An 11,062-nucleotide genomic window follows, 5' to 3' on the forward strand; every position below is an offset into this window, starting at 1 on the left:
CTCTGTGCTGGTTTATTATTTCACTGGCTGCTCCGAGATGAACATGTCACTGAAACAGCCAACTCCATGCAAAGCACCACCCAAGGGAATCAGGCTCAAAGGGCACCCAGCCGCTGGAAAAGTACATTTTATTTTATTTATTTATTTTTTAAAGTCTTTCTTGAATTTGTTACAACACAGCTTCTGTTTTGGTTTTTTGGCCACAAGGCATGTGGGATCTTAGCTCCCCGACTAGGGATTGAACCCTAGTCGCACCTTAACCACTGGACCACAAAGGAAATCCCAAAGTACATTTTAAATCAGAGTGTCACCCATCCACCGGGTGGTGGAAGTCTGCATGCCATATGGTGTTTCTTCTTTGATGGGAGGGTGCTGTCCAAAATTCTCTCAGGAGGCCCCGAGAGAGTGGAAATGAGTGGAATGAATGGTACCCCCTCCCAGCTTCTCCAGAAGCTGGAGAGAGGCCTAGAACAGGGTATCCCTCAGAGTCTCCAGGGGAACCAACCATCACCTGGATCTCAGATTTCTGGCCTCCAGGCCTGCGAGAGAATAAATCTCTTGTTTTGTCAGGCTACCTGGTTGGTGGTGATTTGTTATGGCAGCCACAGGAAACTAACAAGCCCTGTTAGTACAAGTGTTGTACTCAGAGAAAAATCATATGATCTTAAAGAATTCTGTTCTTTTCACTTGAACTTCAAAAGAACAAGAGCAGATCATGGCGCTGTTTAGTTTGTGAGGGATGGGACAGCCCCCAACCTGGGCTGGAGGCATCTGTAGTCAAACATGAAAGCACCAAGGATGGCAAAAGACCACGTTAGACATGAAATCATCCTGAATTCAACTTTGGTTGCCAGAATTTCAATCATTTAAAGTGATATTCCCAATACGTGGGGAGAAATACCCGGCATGTGGGTTCAAGTCCCAATCCCGCAAGCCATGCAGCATGGCCACAAAAAAAAAAAAAAAAAAAAAAAAACCCAGAAACAATCCCAGGGCCCACCTGGGAAAAGGTCTTTTTCACAGACTGACTTCACAGGCATCAAGAAGTCATAACCTGGTAACCTGGGTTTTTGTTTTTTCCTTTTTTGGCCAGACCACACAGCATGCAGGATCTTAGTTCCCTGACCAGGAATCGAACCTGCACCCCCTGCAGTGGAAGCACGGAGTCTTAAACACTGGACCGCCAGGGAAGTCCCTAACCTGGGGTTTTAAAATGGAAAAATTAGGGACCAGCAAACCAACTGCTGGCCAGTCCTTGGTCTGCCCCTGACCTGTCCTAGCCCCATCCCCTTGCCCATCGGGCCCTCAACTTTGCACAATTGTGGTTATTAAACCAGAGGAGTAAAAGCCCAACAGGAAGACAGAAATGGAAAATAAGAGGGTGCGTTTGTCTCTCAGCCTCTTCTGGCATCTTTTGCTGGTTTCGTGTACTAACTGGCAAAGGGTCAATGTGGTAATTAGACATTTGTTGAAGGTTGAACACTTGGCAAATTTTCCTACTGAAGCTTTAAAAAATTCACTTTGTAAATAGACTGCTTTAATGCATTAGTAAAATACTGGATAATAGCAAAAAAAATTAATAATAAAAATTAAATGCCTGCTGGGAGTTCCCTAGCGGTCCAGTGGTTAGGACTCTGCGTTTTCACTGCAGAGGGCACGGGTTCAATCCCTGCTCAGGGAACTAAGATCCCTCAAGCTGCAAGACATGGCCAAAAAAAAAAAAATTAAATGCCTGCTAACATATACAATGGAATACTCCTCATCCATAAAAAAGAATGAAATAGGGCTTCCCTGGTGGCACAGTGGTTGAGAATCTGCCTGCCAATGCAGGGGACACGGGTTCGAGCCCTGGTCTGGGAAGATCCCACATGCCACGGAGCAACTAGGCCCGTGAGCCACAACTACTGAGCCTGCGTGTCTGGAGCCTGTGCTCCGCAACAAGAGAGGCCGCGACAGTGAGAGGCCCGCGCACCGCGATGAAGAGTGGCCCCCGCTTGCCGCAACTAGAGAAAGCCCTCGCACAGAAACGAAGACCCAACACAGCCATAAATAAATTAAATTAATTAATAAATAAATAAATAAAATTAAAAAAAAAAAAAAGAATGAAATAATGCCATTTGCAGCAACATGGATGGACCTAGAGATTATCATACTAAGTGAAGTAAGAAAAAGACAAATATCACATATCACTTATACATGGAATCTAAAAAATGATACAAATGAACTCATTTACAAAACAGAAACAGGGCTTCCTTGGTGGCGCAGTGGTTAAGAATTTGCCTGCCTATTCAGGGGACACGGGTTTGATCCCTGGTCTGGGAAGCTGCCACATGCCGTGGAGCAACTAAGCCCATGCGCCACAACTACTGAGCCTGCGCTCTAGAGCCCACGAGCCACAACTACTGAAGGCCGCGAGCCACAACTACTGAAGCCTGCACGCCTAGAGCCTATGCTCCGCAACAGGAGAAGCCACCACAATGAGAAGCTTGCACACCACCACGGAGAGTAGCCCCTGCTCGCTGCAATTAGAGAAAGCCCACACGCAGCAACAAAAACCCAATGCAGCCAAAAATTAATTAATTAAATAAATTAATTAAAAAAAAAACAGAAATAGACTCACAAACATAGAAAACAAACTTATGGTTAGCAAAGGGGAAAGGACGGGGGAGGAATAAATTAGGAATTTGGGATTAACAGATATAACTACTAAATATAAAATAAACAAGGGCTTACTGTACAGCACAGGGAACTATATTCAATACCTTATAATAACCTATAATGGAAAAGAATCTGAAAAAGAATATATATGTATATATACGTAAAACTGAATCACTTTGCCGTACACCTGAAACTATCACAACATTGTTTGTAAATCAACTATACTCCAATTTCAAAAAAAAAAAAAGCCTGCTAACAAGGCAGAAAGAGGGAAAAGATAATGGGCCTTCCCAAAACAGTCCAAAACCCCAGAGGCTCTGCAGCCCAGGTCACCCCACCGCTGGAGCCACGCCCGGGAGGAACACCCCTGAGGGACACACCAGCTCCCAAACTGGAGCCACTTCTGAAGGTTCCTACCTGGAGTCCAGAAGCAACCAGGAACAGGGGCCGCAAACAGAAGGTGGAGGTGAAGTCCGGAGAGCCAGCTTCTGAGAGCAGAGGAGTTGGAGGAGAGAGACGCTGGTCTGGAGAAAAGAACAGAGCAGATGCAAAATTGTCTTTTGACAAAGAGGAACTTAGCAAATCTACTCTCAAGATCTGCAAAGAAGGAGAAAAAATATCGTGAGCCTCCCGGCCCCCACCCTCCATATGACCACATGGAAGAGGCACGCTGGGGACGAAGGGATTCAGGATGCCGAATGGGGCACCTCGAAGTTGGCCCCAGTGCTTAACTCAATTTTGCATTTCCACTTCAAAGGAAAAACACACTCAAAAAGTTCTCACTTAACAATATTCAAAAACTAACCAACAGTGCAAAATGGGCATCCTTTCCTTGCAATAAAATTTGTCCTGAAAGATTTCTCAAACTCCTCTTCCCCAAAAGTGGTTTCTAAGACGATTAGCTTTATTCAAGTGCAGATAGGCAGCCTGGAAACAGTCTGTCGTTTCACAGGATGCTAGGTCTTTATTTTTCTACCCACGTGAAACTAAGATCTGGGCCAAGCTTCAAATATCTGAGCACCTTTCCTGGACCAGGAACCTGAAGAGTAAGAAGTCTTTGAAGGTCGAATTTCTAAAGATAAACCCCTGTGTGCACACACACACACACACACACACACACACTAACACACACTCTAACAGGAAACAATCCTGGATGTGAACATCTTCCAAGGACACCTTCATCGGCTCAACTCGCCAGGGTAGGTTCTCAGCAAATATTATTCAAGTGTAATAGTCTAAAGGGAAGTCAGGAGACTGAACATTATCCCCCTTTCCTAACTGCGCACAGAACAAGAAGGAACGCTCCAGGACATCCCTGGTGGTCCAGTGGTTAGGACTCCGCGCTTTCACTGCGGGGGGCACGGGGTTCGATCCCTGGCCAAAAAAAAAAAAAAGAATGGACGCTCCAAATAAATACGTTCTGCCGGGTATGTGGTCAGGTTTTTGGGAAGGGCGGGGGACATTAGGTCTGTATTTTCGTGCACAAATCACAGGGGGTATTTCTTTCTTCTTTTTTTTTCTCCAGCGTTAATTTTTAAGACGGACACCTTCATACATACTTGCTATTATTTTGACCAGACACTTTTGGGTACAATTATTCTGAGATATAAATTAAAAAGGAATGACAGGGACTTCCCTGGTGGTCCAGTGGTAGAGAATCTGCCTTCCAATGCAGGAGATGTGGGTTTGATCCCTGGTCAGGGAACTAAGATCCCACATGCCGCAGGGCAACTTAGCCCGCGCACCACAACTACTGAGCCCATGTGCCTCAACAAGAGAGCCCACGTGCCGCAAACTACAGAGGCCATGCGCCCTGGAGCCTGCACGCCACAACTAGAGAGAAGCCCGCGCACCGCAATGAAGAGCCTGCACGCCATAACTAAAGATCCTGCATGCCTCAACGAAGACCCCACGTGCCACAACTAAGACCCGACGCAGCCAAAAAAATAAGGAAAATAAATAAATTAAAAAAAAAAAAAAAAGGAATGACAGCGGATATTTTTTTCCCATTTTGCAATCTCCTGTCCCTTAATGCCATGTGAAAATCAGGTCAAAAGTTAAAACTCCTGGGGACTTCCCTGGTGGTCCATTGGGTAAGACTCCGAGCTCCCAATGCAGGGGGCCTGGGTTCAATCCCTGGTCGGGGAACTAGATCCCGCATGCATGCTACAACTAAGAAGTCCACATGACACAACTAAAGATCCCGCATGCTGCAGCTTACACCCGGCGCAGCCAAAATAAATAAGTAATTTTTTAAAAAACCTTACAACTACAGTTTAAGACAATGTTGACCAAGCTTTAAAGGGAAAAGCCGTTTCAGAGGTGGCCACGTCTCATTTTACCTTGTGTGGTAGGTCAGCCTCTCCAAAGCTCCTGGGCTCCCCTCGGAATCCATCAGATCACAAAGTTCTGCAACCAAAACAGAAGAATTCCCGTTCAGGCTGAAGGAACCCACAGAAAACCTAGAGAACAAGACCGTCCGGGATTTTATTTCTTATTTTACGTCAGTTTGTCTAGAGGAAACCACAGGTTAAAATAATGTTTTAGTTTGGAAAAATACTGTGTAGCTTTGCGTGCAGACGTTAATCGACCCCAGGTAAATTCCGGGGCGTCCTAGAACTCTCCCGTGGGCCTGGGGGCGGGGAGCTTCCGGACTTCCCAGGAACAGGCGGCGGGCCGGCCCAGGAGGGGGCGGGGTCAGCCGGAGGGCCGCCCCCCCCGCCCTCAGCCCGGTCAGAACCGGCCCGGGGCGCCCCGCGGAGGGGAGCTGCGGGGCCGCCTCTCAATCCCTCCCTCCCCCGCCAGCCCTCACCTCGCGCCGGGGACGCTCCACCCTGCAGGCCCGCCTCCCGGAGCGGGGGGGAGGGGACAACAGGTGTTCCTCCTTAAGGGGGAAAGAGCCCCAGCCCCAGGGAGTGGGGCCCCATCCTCACTCCTCACGTCAGAGGGGCCCCAGGGTGCTTCGCTCCCGCAGGGCCCACCCGCACGGTGGAGGCTCTTCCCTCCCACGAGTGACCCCCCGCCCCGGGGCTGGGGGCCACGTCCTCAGTCCCGCGGGGCAGCGACCCGCACCACGAGGGGAACGCGGTCTTCACTCCTGCAAGGCCACCACGGGGCTGCGCGGCCCTCCTCCCACGGGGCGGGGACCCCCTCAGGGTGTGGGCTCGGCCGCCTCGGGCCCCTCCCGGACGCTGGGGCCACCCCTCGCCGGAGGAGGCCCGCCCGCGTCCTGGTCCGCCCGCGCGGCTTTAACCGCCGCCGCGCCCGGCAGCAGCTGCGGGGAAAGGCGCCCCGGGGGGCAGCACCTCGTGCGGGGTGGGCGCACCTGCGCCCACCTGCCCGAGACCCGCAGCGCCCCCTGCAGCCTCCAGACGTAGCAAGGAACTGGCCCCTGAGGGCGACTCCGGGGGGCCGTGCTGTTACTCAAGTCGGGGCCGGCGGGACCCCTGGGCAGGTGAAGTTGGCGCCGGGGTTGATGATAACGCAGAGCAGCTGGGGTGGGAATGCGAACGTCGGGTGCGCAGGGCACAGGACGGTCACTGCAGACTTACCTTCTGAATGGCATGTCCATTTTGTTCCCACAGTCACCATCTCCGAGTCGAGAAGGAGGGTCTTGCGGTCCGGACCTGTGTGACGTCACAGGCATCTCCATGGCAACGAATCTTGGGGCTCCCTGCCCGCCGCGCCCCAACGTTCAGGCGGTGGACCCCTGCTGCCCCTTCGCGAAACTCCTCTGATCCTTTCCGCCGCGCTAGGCCCCCCGTCCGTGCTCCACTCGCGGCCAGAGAGGCCTTTTTTTTTTTTTTTTTTTTTTAATTTATTTATTTACTTATGGCTGTGTTGGGTCTTCGTTTCTGTGCGAGGGCTCTCTCCAGCTGTGGCAAGTGGGGGCCACTCTTCATCGCGGTGCGCGGGCCTCTCACTATATATAGTGGCCTCTCTTGTTGCAGAGCACAGGCTCCAGACGCGCAGGCTCAGCAATTATGGCTCACGGGCCCAGTTGCTCCGCAGCATGTGGGATCCTCCCAGACCAGGGCTCGAACCCGTGTCCCCTGCACCGGCAGGCAGACCCTCAACCACTGCGCCACCAGGGAAGCCCCAGAGAGGCCTTTTTAAGGACACAATTTTGCCACAAAACTTTGAGTGACTCCCCTGTGCCCTGGGATGACCTTCAAACTCTTTAACCCCGCGCTCCTCCCCGGCGGCATCCTGACCGGAGCACTGCGCCTGCCCCAGGGCTGCAGCCCCTCCCACGTCTCCTTCCCGATTCCAGAAGGTACCAAGCCCCCTCCCTCCCAACCATCCACAGCTCTGACTTCTGCTGGAAAGGCTTCCCTCACCCCGCCCCCACCCCGACTTTCTTAATCTCCGCGGCTTAGTTTGGCACCTCCTCCAGGAAGCCTTCCTTGACCTCGAAGTCTTGGTTAAGAGCCGCTCCTCTGCACTCCCACAGCAGGCCAGACCAGCCTGTGTAGAAGCTGCCTATTGATTTCTTTTTAAAATTTATTTATTTATTTATTTATTTGGCTGCACCAGGTCTTAGTTGCGGCATGCAGGATCTTTAGTTGTGGCATGCGAAAACTCTTAGTTGAGGCATGTGGGATCTAGTTCCCCAACCAGGGATCGAACCCACCCGGGCCCCCTACATTGGGAGCGCAGAGTCTTAACCACTGGAACCACCAGGGAAGCCCCTGCCTGTTGATTTCTATGTGGCTCACTAGACTGTCACCCTGTGAGCCAAGGAACTTTCAATCCTAAACTCCCTCATGTGCACAGCACAATAACTGCTCAAAAATATTTTTTTTCAATGAATGGTGAAAGGAATTACCAAATGAATATGTCACAAATCATATTAGCTGCACAGTCACTAATTTTTTAAAATTGAATTATAGTGATTTACAATATTGTGTTAGTTTCAGGTGTATAGTGATTCAGTATTTTTGCAGGTTATATTCCATTGTAAGTTATTACAAGATAATGGGTATAGTTACCTGTGCTATACAGGAAATCCTTGTTGCTTAATTTTATACATAGTTGTTTGTTAATCCTATACCCCTAATTTGTCTTTCCCCCCTTCCCTCTCCCCTTTGGTAACTGCTAGTCTGTTTTCTATGCCTGTGAGTCTGTTTCTGTTTTGTATATACGTTCATTTGTATTATTTTTTAGATTCCACACGTGATATCATATAGTATTTGTCTTTGTCTGTCTGACACTTCATTAAGCATAATATTCCACATTGTTGCAAATGGCACTATTTCACTCTTTTTTATGGTTGAGTAATATTCCATTGTGTGTGTGTATGTGTTTGTGTGTGTAGGTGTGTGTGTGTATACACCACATCTTCTTAACCCAGTTGTCTGTTGATGGGCTCTTAGGTTGCTTCCATATCTTGGCTATTGTCAATAGCACTGCTGTGAGCATTGAGGTGCATGTATCTTTTCAAATTAGTGTTTTTGTTTTTTCCAGATAACATGCACAGGAGTGGGATTGCTGGATCATATGGTAACCCTATTTTTATTTTTTTAAGGAAACTCCATACTGTTTTCCATGGTGGCTGCACTGATTTACATTCCCACCAACAGTGTAGGAGGGTTCCCTTTTCTCTACACCATTCTCTCCAGCATTTGTTATTTGTAGACTTTTTGATGATAGTCATTTTGACAGGTGTGAGGTGATACCTCATTGTGGTTTTGATTTGCACTAATTTTCTTAGTAATTTTTGAAGTCAGGAAGTGTGGACCCCCAACTTTGTCCTTCCTTTTCAAAATTGTTTGGCTCGGGGCTTCCCTGGTGGCGCAGTGGTTGAGAATCTGCCTGCCAGTGCAGGGGACACGGGTTCGAGCCCTGGTCTGGGAAGATCCCACATGCCGCGGAGCAACTAGGCCCGTGAGCCACAACTACTGAGCCTGTGCGTCTGGAGCTTGTGCTCCGCAGCAAGAGAGGCCGCGACAGTGAGAGGTCCACGCACCACGATGAAGAGTGACCCCTGCTCGCCGCAACTAGAGAAAGCCCTCGCACAGAAACGAAGACCCAACACAGCCAAAAATAATAAAAATTAATTTAAAAAAAATTGACTCTTCTGAGTCCCTTGTATTTCCATATGAATTTTAGGATAGGCTTGTCAATTTCTGCAAAAATGCCAGCTGGGATTTTGAGAGGGATTGTGTTGAGTCTGTAGATCAGTTTGGATAATACTGCCATCTTAACAGTACTACATCTTCCAATATGTGAGCATGGGATGTCTTTTCATTTCTTAGGTCTCCTCTAACTTTTTTCAACAATGTTTTGTAGTTTTTTTCAGTATGCAAGTCTTGTATTTTTTTTGTTGTTAAAATTTTTAAGTATTTTATTCTTTTTGTTACTATTGTAAATAAAACTGTTTTCTTAATTTTATTTTTAATTGTTCATTGTTAGTGTATAAAAATACCACTGATTTTTGTATATTGATCTTGTATCCTGAAACCTTGATGAACTTGTTGTTCTAATAAGTGTGTGTGTGTGTATTCCTTACAGTTTGTTTTTTGTTTTTGTTTTTGTTTTGGCCACGCCATGTGGCATGCAGGAACTTAGTTCCCCAACCAGGGATCGAACCTGTGCCCCCTGCATTGACAGCTCAGAGTCTTAACCACTGGACCGCCAGGGAAGTCCCTTCCTAACAGTTTTCTGTATACAAGATCATGTCACCTACAAGTAGAGATAATTTTTACTCCTTCCTGTCCGATCAGGGTGCCTTTTATTTATCGGGACTAACTGCCCTAGCTGGAACCTCCAGTATGGTGTTGAATTCAAGTGGTGAAAACGAACATTCTGTCTTGTTTTTTTGTTTGTTTGTTTTAATTTTTTAATTTACTTATTTATTTATTTTTGGGTATGTTGGGTCTTCGTTTCTGTGCGAGGGCTTTCTCCAGTTGCGGCGAGTGGGGGCCACTCTTCATCGTGGTGCGCGGGTCTCTCACTATCGCGGCCTCTCTTGTTGTGGAGCACAGGCTCCAGACGCGCAGGCTCAGTAATTGTGGCTCACGGGCCTAGTTGCTCCACAGCATGTGGGATCTTCCCAGACCAGGGCTCGAACCCGTGTCCCCTGCATTGGCAGGCAGATTCTCAACCACTGCGCCACCAGGGAAGCCCTCCTGTCTTGTTTTTAATTGTGCATTTAATTGTAGTGCCAAGTACCTTCAGTCTGTTTGAGTTACAAAGATATGTTAAGGAAAAGATGAAGTACTTGCAGATGAATTGATACGGTGAAATTCAGAAATTGCTTCAGAAAGCTGAGGGGACGGAGGGAGGTTGCGTGGGGTGTGGATCGGCCTGACTGGCCATGACCAGCTGGCTGAATCGGAACAACAGCACATGAGGTTCCACATACAATGAACAGAGTTCAAATGTTAAATATTTTATTGGCTTCATCCATTAAACTTTTTGAAAAGTGGGTAGCTGATTTATCAATTTTTTTCACTCTGATTTTTTTTTTTTAACTTGGAATTTAAAAAAAAAAAACACAGTGCTTTTTGGACCACATTTAAAGCTCTAGAACTTTCATTGGTCTAGTGTTGAGGACTTCACAGTACTTTCATGAGAAGATGATGTATGTTCGGGACTTCCCTGGTGGTCCAGTGGTTAAGAATCTGCCTTCCAATGCAGGGGGTGCAGGTTTGATCCCTGGTCGGGGAACTAAGATCCCACATGCCGCAGGGCTACTGAGCCCGCGCACCGCAACTAAGACCTGACGCACCAAAAATAAATAAATAAACATTATGAAAAAGAAAAAAGATGATGTATGTTCTGAGCAGAGAGATACACTTGGCAGATAATATGCTCAGCTCCTCGGAGAGGCAACAGCAACACAGGATCTTTGTTCAGATTTTGATGGTGCTATTAATACACCATGACTCACGAAGAGCCCTGCTTCCTGGAATGTTCCTCCTAGGAGGAAAAGTGACGTTCCTTCCTATAGAAGCGTAATCTCTTATCACACTTTCAAAGGTTTGAGCAGATCTTGAAGTCTTAGAAAAAGTAAGGACATCTTCCCAAATTATACAAAATTGTTTAAACAATTTGCCATCCCCACAGGAAGAGGGGACATATCAGTTGTGTGTACCCGGTATTCATTCAATCCACAAATATATATCAGGTGCACCGGGCTGGCAGTTAACAAACTATATACGTGCTTACCTTCGTGGTTGACAGGCAGCAAGACGGACTGTAGACTAATTGCAGGACAATTGTGAGAAATGCCACCAAGAAAGGGAGAGGATGCAGGCAGTGTAGCCACAGGTAAACTGAGGCCAGGCAGTGGGGGGAGTTAGCCTGGGACAGACGGGCACGCAGACCATCCCAGGTAAGATATTGCTTCATGGGTACAGAGCTTCTGTTTGGGGTATGAAAAAGTTTGGGAAATAGTGTT

The 11,062-nt window shown here is 47.8% G+C and overlaps 1 protein-coding gene across 21 annotated transcripts in view; it reads right to left on the reverse strand.

The window, feature by feature from the left end:
- The window catches only part of LOC132359995 (uncharacterized), a 49,853-nt gene extending 43,373 nt beyond the window's left edge, over positions 1–6,480 (reverse strand). For 18 of the 21 annotated variants that reach the window (XR_009501004.1, XR_009501003.1, XR_009501006.1 and 15 more), the window contains exons 1-2: positions 5,001–5,305; positions 3,076–3,182 (exon numbers count right to left, since the gene is read on the reverse strand). The gene's annotated coding sequence lies outside the window, so the exon portion shown is untranslated. Of the gene's footprint in view, positions 1–3,075; positions 3,183–5,000; positions 5,306–5,470; positions 5,525–6,209 lie in introns of those variants that run through there. The other 3 variants (XR_009501011.1, XR_009501015.1, XR_009501012.1) reach the window with 3 other exon arrangements.
- Between the last annotated feature and the right edge of the window lie 4,582 nt (positions 6,481–11,062).

Source organism: Balaenoptera ricei, chromosome 2, assembly GCF_028023285.1.
Source record: "Balaenoptera ricei isolate mBalRic1 chromosome 2, mBalRic1.hap2, whole genome shotgun sequence".
Classification (NCBI taxonomy): domain Eukaryota; kingdom Metazoa; phylum Chordata; class Mammalia; order Artiodactyla; family Balaenopteridae; genus Balaenoptera; species Balaenoptera ricei.